We start from the raw sequence: 17263 nt of genomic DNA on the forward strand, positions 1-17263 counted from the left end.
TTCAGTCCCATGAAAGCAGCATATCCATCCCTTTCTAATTTTACATGTCATTATACAGCAGACTTCAGAGAATCACCAGGTATTCAGGACATCAGGAGACCTACATATCACCTATTCCTGATGGAAGATCGTTAGTCTCCTGTGAACTGACATTCTACAGCCACAATAAAGTAAAGGGCTAAACACAACATATCTGACTATCTCAGTCCACTACTTGGTTTTTATTAGCTGGATATTTTATTGAAGTCTATAGTTTGGGATTTTTTAGTGTTTATGTACAGCTATTCTTTATTTATGTTTATTTATTTATTTTGAGAGAGAGAGAGAAAGAGAGTGCAAAAGGTAGAAGAACAGAAAGAGAGGGAGACAGAGGATCCAAAGCAGGCTCTGAGCTGACAGCAGACAGCCTGAAGTGGAGCTTGAACCCACAAACCATGAGATCATGACCTGAGCCGAAATCAGATGCTTAAGCAACTGAGCCACCAATGTGCCCCTACGTACAGTATTCTTTAACACTGTAAGTGAAAATGTGATAACTACCCAGGCTTTAACTTTATTCCAGGCAGTTCAATTCTAAAACCACTTCTTAAATAGCTACTTAGTGCCTGGAACTTTTTTTTTACTCTTTTTATCTTGAGGTTAAAACTCAATAAATGTTAATTCTACAACATGACATGCAGGTAATGAATGAAATATAGGTCCCTGAGGTATGATCAACACAAAAGCCTAGGAAACTGTGGATGAAGACATTGTGGTTTTTAAAGTAAAACATGCAATTCTTCCTTTGTTAGGAAAAAATGCAAGACAAAAAGATGGGGTTTAAGTAAGTTTAAGAAAGATGGATGATTTTATCTAAACAAAGCAGCGCTTTGAGCATCAACACTACTGGCCTGTTATTATCTGTCATGAGGCCTTGAAAGATGGAATTGTGCTGGAGATCTGATGAAACAACCTCAATTCTAATCCCTTGCCACTGAGCCTGGTGGAAAGGTGACCACAAGGGTTTGGAAGAATACAGGATTAGAACCCAGGTTCTCCATTATTCAGCGTGTGATTGTGGGAAAATTATTTAGACCTCAGCTTTGGTTTCTCATCTGTAAACAAGTATCTGTATTTCTCTTTTGGGGTTCCTGAGATATTTAGCAATGACATTTGCAAGGACTTAGCATGTCATCTAGTACTTGGTTGTTCTTATATAATGTTACTTATTTAAAATATGTATTAATACATGTTATTTTTTTATGAGAATGTTAAACATTCCTGGCCATTTATAAACCCTTTCCTGTGTATTCTCATCTTTTTACATTTTTTTCTTGATCTCATTTATTTTCTGTCAAAGTACAAGAGATGTCACACATTCTGGAGAGACACAGTTCACTTTAAAATTCCTCGCATGTGTCTACATTATTGTTGCCTTGAATGTATGATTTACGATGACATGAGAAGATAAAGGGACTATGGTGCAATTGTAAGGCATACTTGTCTTAGGAATCAGACATATTGGGTTAAAAAAAATTTTTTTAATGTCTATTTTTGAGAGAGAGAGACAGAGACAGAGTGTGAGCAGGGGAGGGGCACAGAAAGAGAGGGAGACACAGAATCTAAAGCAGGCTCCAGGCTCTGAGCTGTCAGCACAGAGCCCAAGGCAGGGCTCAAATCCATGAACCATGAGATCACAACCTGAGCTGAAGTTGGATGCTTAACCATGCAGTGCACCAAGAAAAATTGTATTTACATACTACCTTCACTTTTAACTAGCTGATTAGTCTCGAATAAACCACCTTACAGGGCCTTAGCTCCTTAACTACAAAATAGGAATAAATGAAGGAACTTGACTATCCATGAAAAGAGGAATGGAATAGTAAATTTATAAATTAAATTAATTTATAAAAAGGAATATTATGCATCAGTTAAAAGGAACTAACTCATTGAATGACTGAACATATATACATACATACAAATGTATATATACATACATATTCTTATATATTTATTTATAATATGGAGTATGTAGCATATATATATATATATATATATATATATATATTATATACACATCTCATTACGACTATATTCCAAAACAATATTGAATGAAATATTTAGGATACAAACTAGTGCATATGGTTTGACGTGATTTGTATAAAACATCCATGAAAAGCAACACAATTTATGGTGGAAAAAACTACTATATAAATGTTTTACAATTATTACAAAGTGGATGTTTTTAAAGTATCAGAGCATATTTTAATTTTAACAGTTTATGAAAATTGTTGCCTCTAAGGAGAGTGCTGGAAAGGGAGCAAGGAGTTTGTTAAAAATAATTTAGCTTCATGCCAAAAATTTTACATAAAAAAATGAAAGCAAATAATGCGAAATGCTTCAGGATACAATTCTGCGTATGCAATTATACACTTTTTCTTTAGTATTCTTCTTGTGATCTCAATTGTTAAACTTGTAAAAAAAGTTTTTTTTTAATGAGCATAAATTGGAAGAATTAATATACAATGGTCAATAACTTCTACTTTTCAAAGAGTGCCATTGTTCAAAATTTAAGAAAGCCATTAAAGTTAGAAGCCTGTAACCAGTTATTAGGAATCAGAGATTTGGATTATCTTCTACTCAGCATAAATGTTTCTTATCTTATTCACCTGTCAATCGTATGCCAAATCTACATCTAAAAAATAAAGATTTCTTCCTCTCTTCCTCATCCTCTATACTCTTAAAATATAAAATATGTTGAGATTCAACCAAACTAAGAATAAAAGACCACATCATTTTGATGTTCTACCATCTCAACTGAGCCAAAGCATCTCAGATAACATGACTTAGTACGAAAACAAAAGCAAAGTTAAAAAATGTTTATAGGTATTTACTACGTAATTATAAAAAGTAAATCTAAGCCTAATATCTCAGTTACTTTAAAAATTTTTTTAATGTTTATTATTTTTGAGAGAGACATAGTGTGAGTGGGGGAGGGGCAGAGAGAGGGAGACAGAGAATCCAAAACAGGCTCCAGGCTCCGAGTTGTCAACACAGAGCCAACACAGGGCTCGAACCCATGAACCGTGAGTTCATGACTTGAGCCGAAGTCAGATGCTCAACCGACTGAGTCACCCAGGCACCTCTCAGTCATTTCTAAACCACCTCCATGATTTGGCCATGTTCAGGTATCACCAATAGTGTTACTTATTAGTTTTTTTCCCTTCAACTTGATACCATTTTTACTAGCATAAGTGGGTTTTTGATGATACTAAATTTGTATTACATAAATAGAAAATCTTATCTTGAACAGAAGGTAAAACTTAAATAAACTAAATAAAAAAACATTATTAAATTATGGTTGGATGCTATTTCCTGCATATGGCTCTGAGCACGAGGCCTCTTGATTCTTTCAAAAAAATGAGATTATCAAATACTGCCAAATTGACTCTTTTTGGTATTAGTAGAAGGAATGCATGCTGAGAGATTCAAAGTAATTTAGCACTATATCCACATATTATCTAAACTATTATTCATGCTTCCAAGGCAAATCCGCATTTGGGAATCGCTGCTGTAGTCTAACACACCAGAGGATTTACATTTCTCAACATTTCCCTACAACTTTTAAAAATTGCTCCTATGCAGTTCTTGTAACCTAGAATAGTCTCTGTAGTCTTTTCCACTTAAAGAGAAATAGAGACTAATGTCTCTACTATCTGTAAAACTCTTAAAAATTGGAAAAGGGGAAAAAATGCATAAACATACAATTCACACAGAAAGAGATACAACTTGGCTTTAAATACATAAAAAGATGCTCAAATTCACTAATGCAAATGCAAATTAAAACTACACAGAGATACTACTTCATATCTATCAAATAGACACAATTTACAACAAACTCCTCTAATTACATATATTTTTGCCAATGTCTACATACACTTATATTGTATTTTTCAGTAGTCTCTTATGTACTTTGAGAGCATCACAAACTATAGTTACGGGAATAATTTCTGCTGCTTCTCTGCCTGTAGTTCAGATGTGCTCAAACACCAGTGTGCAGGAGACACTGGAGGAATTGCAAAATTACTGAAGCTGGATCACATTATACTTCCATAAACTTGAGCCCCTGAATTCTTTCTTAACTCTTCAGGTGGTTCTTATACATCATGTTTGAGAACCACAGCCATAGCCCTTAGAATTTCCTGTGAAAGAAACAACTTGACACCAAAACATCTGAAATTAGAAATACCTTTTTGGAGATTATTGATATGAGATTCTTATTTGAAAATGCTCCATGTTTTTTCCCCTCTACGTCCAAAGCATTAATGTATGCCAATCTTAGAAGCTAGTCTTTATTGCACAGTTTCTGAAACTCTACTATAAGGTGACTGCTGAGACTCTCCCAAATGAATTTTATATATGATATATTTTAAGAAATAATTTGGATTATCTCTAGCTACGCTTGCGGTAAGCAGAGCATAACATATAAGCATAGAGAATCTCTATGCTGCACACCTGAAACTAGTATAACATTGTGTGCCAAATATATATAGCCAAATGTGTGTGTGTGTGTGTGTGTGTGTGTGTGTGTGTGTGTGTGTAAAATTCAGACCACCTCAAGCATGTACTCTATTTTTGGTGAAAATCTTTCCCAAGTAATAATCCTGGACAGAAAGAAAATTCATCTATGTAGTAGTATGTGCAGATACGCATTCACATACAAACTATGTATGCACATATACATACACACATGTCTCTATGAATTAAAAGATTATATTTTGGGTAACAGAATACTATCTAATGCACCTTTACATCAACTAAAATGCCCAGCAAACTGTCTTCTATGTAGACAGATACATAGATCTATGTATATATATGCACACAAATATATATACATGAATGTATAAGTACATGTATATATACACATAAATGTATATTAATATGTGGGCATATATACTTAAATGATTCCTGAATATCTTTTTCTGACACCCAAAGAGATTTCTGTTTAGATTCAAACTCAGTATTTCTCAAAGTAAAATCATGAAAATATATTAAGCCTTAGATACTTTATAAAAATTCAAACTACAGTACTCCATCCAGATCCTACTAAATGAGAATTTCTGTCTGGAGCCTGAAAATTGATAATTCTATCTTGCTTTCCCTACTAGGGATAAATTCCAGAAAATAGGTTATTTTTTTCTCTTCTTTCTCCTCTTCCCTCAATGTCTAAACATGCTTGGCACAGGGGGAGCACTTGATAATTATTTGTGGAATGAATGAAGGAATGAAAGACACTGTCAGGATCATAAGGAGATTTGAATGTGCATTGTAGTTTGAAAACTACAGCTCAATCCTATTGATACTTCAACCAAAATGGAAGACATTGTATATATATACAAGTTTCCATATCTGGGATGTGTGAAACTTACCCCATTACAGAAGTCACAGAGGCAGAAGACTTTCTCTACTCTGCTTGCCAGATACCATTGGAGCCCTCTGTTGTTCTGAAACTGTTTCCCCTGCTTCCCTGGTGTGAAATGTAACATTTATTTTTGTTCCCATTCCCAGTTTATTTCTCTTCCACAAATCTAAGAGTAACCAATCACTATAAAGAAGTGGTTTTCAACTGGAGATTTTGCCCACCAAAGGACATTTGGCTATGCCTAAACTTATTTTTTTTATTGTCAAGACAGGTGTGTGTGTGTGCGTGTGTATGACTGGCATCTAGTGCATAGAGGCCAAGAGAGCTGCAACGCACAGGTTGACCCCCCCACCCCCATATCAATCAAGTGTCACATACAAAATGTCCATAGTGTGACTGGTGAGAAACTCTGCTGTAGAATAATAGCTCTACACTGGATGTCCTGTCTCTAAATAGGACCAAAATTCCCTGATATTATTTATTTGACATCACAGCTCAAATGTATTCAGTCTTCTTTTTAGAAGAACTATAACTATCAAACCACTGTCTTACTTCATCTAAACTTTACTGGTGCATACTATAGAATAGTATAACTGAGGGCATGCCCCTGCACAGTTAAAAACAAAACTTCATGAATAAAATTCAAACTTTTAACCATGATTTGTAACATCTTTTGTGATTTGGCTAATATCTACATCACCAACTTAAAACAGACCATTCTTTTTATGTTCTCTGTATTCTATCCACAATGTCCTTTGTAAACTAATAGAAATGCAAAACCTTTTCCTAATTCAAAGCATTTATATGTATCCTAGTAAAACCATCCATCCCCACTTTTGCATAACTAATTTATAGCCAACCATCCAGTATCATGTTAATGCTTCCCAAAGGGTTTTTCTCCAGCTACTCAATTTAAAGTGACCACCTCCAATAGTTAGTTATCACAGATTGGTTTTGTATCTAATTATACTTTTACTTAAGTCACTACTGGCACCCTTACTTCATTACAAGCTTTGTGAGGAAGGATACCACATATATTTTCCCTTCCATTGTGTCTACTACATCTAGCAGTGCTTGGCATATCTTAATAAATAATTATTTAATGAAGAAATGACCTAGAGAATCATTACATATATCCAGACTAAAATGGCAGTGTTAAAGAAAATCATCTGCCCAGACAAAATAAATAAATAAATAAATAAATAAATAAATAAATAAATAAATAAAAAAAATGAAAATACAGACCTTTCCTTGGGAACCAGATTAAAGGTGACTCACTCTCAGAGAAGCACAATTAACCCCTCCTATAATGATTCCATTTTGAAAATCTAGATCAGTGTTCGACAGTGCAAAGGCTCAAAATTACAACTCAAAACAAATCAAATCATTGGAAGTAGTCCCATTTTTAATTAAACATCATCTCTACACCTGGATCCACTGCATACCTTGTTTAGTTTGTTAATTATGTTGTGTGAAGAGGAGAGCAAGGCACTCATACTGAATGATTTATTGACTCAAACAATGTGAATTCTGTGTTTTTGAGGACACTTTGGGCATGCTTGAGACAAAAGAGATAATTGGTTTGCTCAAGCATTTTAGCTTCATTTGTTCTTTACTTTCATATATATGTGAACACAAAAGAAATCATTTTGTTTCGTTTCTAGAGTAAGCTAAATTATGTTCTTTGTTCCCAGGAAAGAAACAATGTTCTGATCATTGAAAGAAGTTTGTCTTGTGCAGTTGATGCAAAATAAAACGTCCAGCTAGGACAGGAAAAAAATCATATGCCAGGGTGCCTAATGGTGATAAGTAGTAATACTCAAAATGGTCAATTGAGGCTCAAGAATAGAGATCAAACAATGCCTTGACTTAAAATTATTGATACTTAGTATACAATGAATTGAAAATGAATATACTTTTGCCCTTTTACTAAGAAAGGAAAATTTTGGTGCATAAAAGCATGCACACTTTTTAGGGAGAGAAAACGACTTCAATTCCATTTAGCTTATGTCCTCTTTAATCCTAATGATTCTATTAGAACTTTTGGAAATAAAGTTGTACTCATTCCCAAGGGCACGAATTCAGCAACTACTAGGAAGCAGTTTAACTGGTGCACAAACATTCACTACTTCCCTCTTACTAAGCAGTGATTAAAGCTAATTCTCTACATTCTCTTCCTTTTCTCTGTCTCTGAGTGGGAGAATTTTTCTTGGAACAAACTGATTTAAATAATCTTTAGGGATTCCTAGAATGTGGATTGAAATATGATTCTATTACATGTTTTAGCAATTGCTTTAATGGTTATCAAAATCATAAGTGATTATTTCCATTTTAAAGGATATGGCTGGGGGTGCCTGGGTGGCTCAACTGGTTAAGTGTCTAACTCTTGATTTCACCTTAGGCCATGATCTTGCACTTCGTAAAATCAAGCTCCACATCCACAAGCTGCACTGACAGCGCGGATCCTGCTTGGGATTCTCTCTGTCCCTGTCTCTCTGCCCCTTCCCTACTCATTCCCTCTCTCAATAAATAAATAAACTTAAAAAAAATTAAAACAAGGTATGGCTGGCTCTCTTCTTACTGGTTTGCAAAATATTTCTTCATATGCATATGTACAACTGAAAAAAAATTATAAGTGTTCTTACCATTAAATGGAAACTTTTCACAATCCAACAGAACTGGGGTAGGGAGTTTTGTACACCATGGACATTATAGCAAATAAATGCTTTTCCTCCCCTAATGACATCTGACAACTTTATTTCCACTGAATATTCCATCGTGAAGCAATCACTGAAGTGATATTATAGTAGCTATGTTACATTCAGAGGCATGTATTTTTCTGCTAATTAATGGTTAAATATTTCTTTTTCTTCAAAGTTACTTTATGGGGACTTACTTTTTTTCCCCTTTACTTGATTGCTTGAATTTTTTAATAACTTAAGCTGATTTGACAATAAAATACACAATTCTCTACATTATTTTCACAACCAATATGGAACAAAGATATTTTTCTACATGTGAAAAAGAAAAGGGGCGCCTGGGTGGCTCAGTCGGTTAAGCGTCCAACTTCAGCTCAGCTCATGATCTCACAGTCAGTGAGTTCGAGCCCCATGTCAGGCTCTGTGCTGACAGCTCAGAGCCTGGAGCCTGCTTTGGATTCTGTGTCTCCTTCTCTCTCTGCCCCTCCCCTACTCATGCTCTGTCTCTCTCTGTCTCAAAAATAAATAAAAACATTAAAAAAAGAAAAAGAAAAAAATTAGAACACTTCTTCAACCAATACTCATCATTATACAGATGACTCCACCAAGCATCAGAGAAGTTGAGTGAAATCATTATGTTCTTTTCTCTAACATATATCTATTCTGTCACTGCTCTTCACAAAGTTCAGTAATATTCAGACATACCATTTCCACAGTTATTAAAAAAATTAAATGAAACAAAACAAAACAAAAAAAAGCTTACAGGGAGAGAAATACTTGGAAGCAAAAACAGTATTTATCATTCACAGCAAGTGAATAGAGTACCCAGAGATTTTTCAGGCAATGGGGTGATGTAATATAAGCTTGCTTAATATACCATAAAAGTGCCAGTTAATGCTTAGAATATGTTCCCATTGGCATTATTCCCACTTGGTTCCACTTCACAACTTAAACATGATTTTCTATGTAATCCTCTTTAGCATATGTATGGTTTTTCTTTTTTTTTTTTTTTTTGACTCATATAAGACAGTAGTTATATTCCTTTCAAGCTTCTATTTACTAGAACTTACATTTTTAGTCTTTCAAATATAAAATGGCAATTATTTTTTCCACAGTTTTGAAGATCTGTGAGCCTAATTTGCTACTGTGCTATCAAGGGTAGGGTACATTTCTTTTTTGTTTGTTTGCAATTTTTTTTTTTACAGTCTTGGTATCTGTATCCATGTTTAAAAAATAACACTGCATATGTTTTATAGTTTTTAGTCAATGTATGGTGAATATTTTTTCATATTATAAAATGTTCTTCTACAACATTGTAAAATCATTTAAAATACTATCATAGAATGGCCAACACATAGAATCTCATACTTCTCTTAACTGTTGAGAATTTATGAGCATTAATTTTTTTAAAGTGTTGTGATAAAAAGTCTTTTAAATTTGCCAGTTTTATCAACAAAATATGTTGCCTTGTTTTATATATATATACAAATATATATATGAATATAATATATAATATATATGTAAATACATAAAATATAAATATAAAATATATATAAATATACATATATATTTTTTAAGATACATATATATTTTTTTGAAAATATGAAGTACAGCCATCATTAATTGAGGAAACCAAGCAGTGTGTTTTGGAGATGGATCATCTCTTTTGTTCCTCACATTAACTTCATAAAATAGACATTACAGTTCACATTTGATACAGTGGATCAAGGCTGGTAGACATTGAGTCCTCTGCCCTGTGACACAAAATTAATAACTAATGGAGTAACTTGCATTATGTAGACATCTCTGGCTTTTTTTTTCAAAGCTTATTTATTTATTTTGAGAGAGAGAGAGAGACAGAGAAAGAGACAGAGAGAGAGAGAGAGACAGAGAGAGAGAGAGAGAGAGAGAATCCCAACCAGGCTCCACACTCAGTGAGGAGCTCAAAGTGGGGCTTGATCTCATCACTGGGAGACCACGACCTGAAACGATATTAACAGTTGGATGCTTAAGCAAGTGATGCACCCAGAAGCCTCTCTGCTCCATTTTTATAACAGGTGCTGATATAACAGGGTGTTATCCCATTAATTTATTGGAACACTTTATATATTAAGTAGCTTAACTCATTGTCTATGCTAATACTATACTATTATATGAACACAATAGTGTTTTTAATTAAACTTTTTACTTTTGAGATAACTGTGTGTACACATAAAGCTATAAGACATTATTTGGAGAGATCTCATGTAATCTTTAACCAGTTTCCCCCCAGTGATAACATCTTATAAAACAATAGCAAAATGTGACAAGTAGCATATTAGCATTGATACAGTCAAGTTACAGAACATTTCTATCATCACAAGAAACCTTCATGTTTTCTTTAAATAACCACACACTTAGTGGGAGAAATAGGGAAAAGTATATCTACTCCATTTTTCTGAAAAGAGACGTCTTTCAATATTTCTTTTTAGAAAGCCTTTACCACTGCTTATAATGGACATGGAACTAAAAAAAAAAAATCTGTATAAATTATAAGTTTTGCTACATTTCAAACTAATCTTGAGGGCCCTTACCAGGAGTCCTGGTCAGAAGTCCTTCTCTGCATCCATACATCAGAAAGCACTTAAGTATTCTGTTAGCTAATGGGAGCTAGTGTAAATGGCAGTCAAATATTTTGTAGGTGTTGCCACTGGAAAATGAACCACATAAATGGAAATGAATATCCTACATTCATAGTATTAAACTTGAAAACTGAACAGGGACATTTATATGTATCATCTACCATCCAGGAGACCTGAGTTAAGTTTCTTCATATGTCTGAGTCTCAGTTTCCTCCTGTGTAGAATTGGAAAAAGAACCAACTGTAAATTTATGAATATTAAGTTATAACAATAATAGTAAAATATTACTGACTGTGGCAGATATTCTACTTATTTAGTAGATTACTAGATGGAGAAATTGAGGCACTAAATGACTTTGTTTAATATCAAATAGATCTTATGTGATGAGAATAGAGAATGAATACAAGACTGTCTTCCTTCAGAGCCTTAGTCTTCTCACTTGATAAATGAGAAAACATTTTGCTAAATGGATCCACTAAAAAAAGATATCATTCACTGAGTTAAAACCAATGCAGGAAGGGTTATAAGAACCTGTTTCCAGAGAAAGGGCAACAGGTATATTTATACATTATAGACCTCATCACCAAGAATAGAATTAAGGAATAGAATCCATTTACTCAACTATACCATTGACTGTCTAGTACATGCCAGTGACTCTTATAAGTATTGTGGCTACAGATAATACTTCCAGGCTTAAGAAGCAGCAAATGCAAAAGCTTGTTGTTAGGAAAGACCTTCTCATGATGCAGTCTTTGGAGCTCCGTAAGAATGGGCCTTGGGCCTGGAGTACTTCACAAAAGAGAGAGAACTCACAGCCTGTGCTGGGCTTGTCGCCCTGTGTGGGAATGTCTTTCCTTGTTTCACACTCAATGTGTATCCTTTGTTATTCTTATGTATATCTGTGATACAGCCTTTAGACAAACCCACTACTATATATGCCCCTGAGATGAGGGAACAGGGGCCTTTGTTCTGTGACAAAAGAGGGATGCATACAGGCCAATGGTTGGCCACAGGGGATCAATACCCACCACTGAAGCTGATCTTGCTCTGCTCTTCTCTGTGTGAATAAGGTGTTGTTCCTTTCAGTGCTTGACTGTGTTGTGCTTTCCGTGGTGACTGTGATACCAAATGGCAGTAGGTAGAAGTGCTTCGACTTCTGATAATGGGTAACAGATGCTACTTGCTCTACCTCTATTCAGAGAGGAGAAAAGGAAATGCCAATATGAGTGGATTGCCATTAGCAGTGGGGTGGGTGGTGAACTTGGAGAGTAGGCAGAGGTCATTATCACGCAGACGGTAGTAGGGCATGGTGAGGCAACTGGATTTCATCAAAGTGTGTTGGAAAATTATATTTGAGTGTTTTAAGCAGGAATATTACCTTCACCTGATTGAATTTTTGAATGACTACCATTGGCTGTGTGTAAAAAAAGGGGCTAAAAGAGAAGCACATAAATAATTTAGGAGGCTGTATCCCAGTCATACTAGTAGGTGTTAGCCTTTTCTGTTGAGCACACAGTATCAGAAGGAATTACATTTGTCTACTTACATGGGAAAATTTATATTGCATGACAGTAAGCTACAACTAACATGAGTGAGCACTCATTCACTTTGTGATATGGCACTATTGTAAGAGCTCTGTGTATATTATCTTATTTAATCCATGCTCAACCTGAGGTAGATGCTATTATTATCCCATTTGATAGCTAAGAAATCAGACACGCAAAAAAGTCATGTAATTTTCTCAAAGTCATTGATGCCAGTAAGTGGCAATGCTAGGATTTAAACCAAAAATAATAATAATAAAATTTTTTAAATTAGGCTCCAGAGCCTGTTCTTTCAATTGAGGCTGATTGTTGGCAAATGATGGGCATTTATCAGGAAAGAATAAATGTGATTTCAACTTAATAAACAAAGTTGTGGGGCACCTGGGTGGTTTAGTCGGTTAAGTGTCCATCTGACTTCAGCTCAGGTCATGAGCTCCTGGTTCACGAGTTCAAGCTCCACATTGGGCTCTGTACTGACAGCTCGGAGCTTGGATCCTGCTTCAGATGTTGTGTCTCCTTCTCTCTCCACCCCACCCCCGCTCATGCTCTGTCTCTGTCTCTCTCTCTCTCTCTCAAAAACAAACATAAGAAAAACTTAAAACTATATAAATACAAACCAAAAAAAAAAAGTGCAAAAAGGTGATTTTTAACTTTCTAACTCTCAGAAACAAGTGAAATTTAAAAATGTTATTTCTCTTTTTAAATTTTTTTAATGTTTATTTTTGAGAGAGAGAGAGACAGACAGACAGAGTGTGAGCAGGGGAGGGGCAGAGAGAGAGGGAGACACAGAATCTGAAACAGGCTCCAGGCTCTGAGCTGTCAGCACAGAGCCCGATGCAGGGCTCGAACTCACAGACTGTGAGATCATGACCTGAGCCGTAGTGAGACGCTTAACCGACTGAGCCACCCAGGTGACCCTAAAAATGTAATTTCTCAAAGTAGATTTATAAAAATAGATTTTTAAAAAAAAAATGTGTCGGCAACTTGAAAAATGACTGCTGATTTACTTAACTTGGGTAAAAATTACTACTTTTCTAAGTAAACAAACTTTAAACTACATTTCTTGTCAAGCTAATATAAACAAATGTAATAAATAAAAAAATATATTATAAATAATCTTAAAAGATATAATTTATTTCTCACATTGCCACTCATGGGACCACAACATTCCACACTTAATTTTTTTTTTTTTTTTTTAATTAAGATAAGAGTTGTTGAGAATGACAAGAGAGTTAATGCTTGAGTAATGGTTTTGGCTTCACTTGCCTTCTTTTTGCCTAGATAGGTATATGTTTTTCCATGCCATTCTCTTTGGTTCTTGGTGTAGATTATATCACCCACATCCTTAGCAGCTGATAAAGAGGTGGAGAATTAAGGGCTATCAAATTGTCACCGAGCACCAATTCCATTAGATTTCCCTTCTACAGCATACACTTTTCTAGAGAAACAAGCATCATTATATAATCAATGATCACTCTTTGTTCTTATATAATTCTGTACTTTTAGAGAATACATTATACTTTGGATATATGTTCCTATGTTATGATTTTATTAGTATATGCATTATAAACCTCATGGAGCCAGAGATAATATCTGCTTTTTTTTTTTTTTTTTTCTGGATATCCACAGCAGCACGGTGTTATATTAACAGATTTCAAAACCAAAAATTAATGAATAACTAAGAAAGTAAGTGGTCAGACAGAATACAGGTAACTAAATGCTGGCATGGGTGAGGCAGTGTCAGAGAAATGGTTTTGAGTTTTAAGTCTGTGACAAGGAATTATCTGTAACCAATTTAGACAGGAAGATTAGGGGAAGCAATGTAGGATAAGGGCTAGATGGATAACAACATCCAACTATATACTTCAGGGGCATGTATCCGGATATCATAAAGCCAGGGAGAGATGTAACTCAACAAAGAACTTTGACAGATAAGAAACAACTAATTAATAGCTTGAATTAAGAAGCTATTAATTATGGTTAAAGCTAAAATGTAGAATTCCTACCACATTAAATGAAATCCAACCAATAAATATTCACAGATTAACATGTGCCCAGAACTTTGCTAAATTGTGTGAAAACTACATACATAAGATTTGCTTCTGGACTTCAAGAATGCCATAATCATGTACGAAAGATAGAAACAGCATCTGTAAATATATAGGAACATGTAAAGTCAGACTGAAGGGATCTAAACCCATAGGAATTTACCATAATATATGAGATTTAGTCTGATGGTGCATCAATAAAACCAACAGCCAATTTATTAAGGTAGAAAAAGCCCATAATTACTTTGTTTGAGACCATATTCATATTACAAGAATTAATATATGAGGTCAGAAACTGAATGTTACAGTGAAATGTTAGGTTCAACAAATTTTTTCTAAATATAAGGTGTGATTGAACAAATATTTATACACTAATTATTTCCCATAATTTGGAGTAATATAATTTAATTTTCAAAATATCATAATTTTAAAAGGATAATATAAAGATTAATGCATTTAGGTTTACTTGTTAAATTAAAACTTTGCTTTAGGGGCACCTGGGTGGCTCAGACGGTTAAGTGTCTGACTTTGGCTCAGGTCACAATCTCATGATTCATGAATTTGAACCCCAAGTCGGGCTCTGTGTTGACAGTGTGGAGCCTGGAGCCTGCTTCAGATTCTCTGTCTCCCTCTCTCTCTGACGGTCCCCCACTTGAGTTCTCTCTCTCTCTCTCTCACTCTCTCTCTCTCTCTCTCAAAAATAAACAAAAAAACCTTTACCTTAAATTTTGACTATTTTAGAAACCATATTACAGCTACCATATATAGATTTGTAGCTTTGTTATACACCATATAGTGCACATATTCCAAATATTTCAAATGAAATTCTACTTGTTACAAGCTATTTTTCCTGTGCATTTTTCCTATTATTCCTGTGCTGTTTCTCCTGTGCTATTTTTTCTATGGCTCCTTTGCATCAATTTAAATCATAAAAATGAAAAAAGTATAACATGCAAAGTACTTATCATTTAGATTATGGGATTAATTTTTCTAGGAATGCAATATAAATCATATTTTTCTCAATGAAAAAATATAATTTGGTTCAGCTTAAGATAAATGTGTGGGAAAAATAAATTAATCTTATACAGAGTATATCTATGTGGAAAGGAAAGGAATCACTGGCAGTGAATTCTGCTTTGGTGCGTCTATATCCTTAGAGCCAACATCTGCCTGACTTTGTACTGATGTATACTTAGGACTAGGTAATACAGTAGACACAAAAAATACTGTTTTATTTTTTAATTTTAAAAATTTTTTAATGTTTGTTTATTTTTGACAGAGAGAGAGAGAGAGAGAGAGAGAGCTAGCATGAGTGGGGGAGGGGCAGAGACAGAGGGAGACACAGAATCTGAAACAGGCTCCAGGCTCTGAGCTGTCAGCACAGAGCCCGACACAGGGCTTGAACCCACGAACTATGAGATCATGACCTGAGCTGAAGTCGGATGCTCAACTGACTGAGCCACCCAGGCACCCCTCAAAATACTTAAAAATTAATTATTATTATTTTATTTTAGAGAGAGAGCGAGAGAGAGCAAGCAGGGCAGAGGGAGAGAGAGAATCTTAAGCAGGATCCATGCTTAGTACAGGACTTGCTCTCAGGACCCTGGGAATATAATTAACATTCAGCACAGATTATAACAATATAGGTTAAGGACTTACAAAAATATAGACATATATGTAAACATAATTCAAATTAAGACACAGAGCATTGCCAGTACCCAAAAGTCCCTCTTCTGCCCACCTCCAGGTAATATGCTCAGCCTCTTCCACAAAGCTAATGACAACAATGAATAAAAGTGGTTTAAGAAATAAGATAAAGTCTAGGTTTTCATAAATGACAACATAACTGTCCCCAAACTATTTGCCTTACCAATTTGAAATGCTACATGTGTTAGTATCCTTTTAGTAGCTATTATTTTAAATGTGTTTGTTTCTAGTGTCAAATACTGCATTTATTAATTAATCAATTTAAAAATATTTTAATGTATGTTTTGGAAAATCTTCATTCATAAGTCCTTTTACAGAAGATGTCTGAGTGTTCCTGTACAATGAAGAATCTCACTGAAATTTGTTAAACAAATAAAAAAAGTATGAAGTTTTTATCATTGTCTAATAAATGTATAAATACGGATTAGATTCATTAAAAGGAACATCAATTTCTTTTCCAAATACCCCTAATACTAACCTTACATATTCAATTTTTTTCATGTGCCTCAACATTGTGTAGCTTGTTTCACTTATACTGTTTAGACTTTTATTATATTTATTTTTAGAAATTTTAAACTTGGATTTTACTTCAGATGAGATTTCTTACTGCCATTTTATTTTCAAGCTAGTTATTGTTGCTATCTCAAAATTATAAGCAGTTAATAATTGGAGTTTTAATTAATTCTAATAGTTTTAAAACTACTTAATGAATAAATGGGATTAAGTTAATAACTTTTATCAACTGAATAAATGACATTGATTTTTAAAGGAAACTTGATGCCCATAATGAAATATACACAAAAAATACCATAGCATAGGAACAATACTCCTTCTGTCATATGCCTCATTATCTTCATTCATGCTGTTGGTTAACATCTCACTAAAACTCTGAAGGTTGAGATCAGACAACACAACATTTTCATATTTTTCAGTAACATTCCTCTTTAGCTATCTAGTAAACATCCTTTTTAGTGATCTAAAACCACTTTTTGTGTGTTCAGATATGAGTAGAAAGTTTGAACAAAAACATTTAAGAGAGAAGTAAATTTCAAGTAAGACTAGAGAGAGTTAAAGGGTGGAATGGATTAGAAGTTGTCTGGTCAAATGAATTAAGTCAGTGTCCTGAGAATTTAGAGATGAGAGATCTGACTTGGATTGGATAACTGCTCCAAGTTGAATGCCCTGGGAAGCAGACTGTGAGATGGAGAGTAATGTGAAAAAAGTTTATTAAGGGACGCCTTGG

This window comes from Puma concolor, chromosome A2 (genome assembly GCF_028749965.1).
Source record: "Puma concolor isolate L17-30 chromosome A2, mPumCon1.1.hap2, whole genome shotgun sequence".
Classification (NCBI taxonomy): domain Eukaryota; kingdom Metazoa; phylum Chordata; class Mammalia; order Carnivora; family Felidae; genus Puma; species Puma concolor.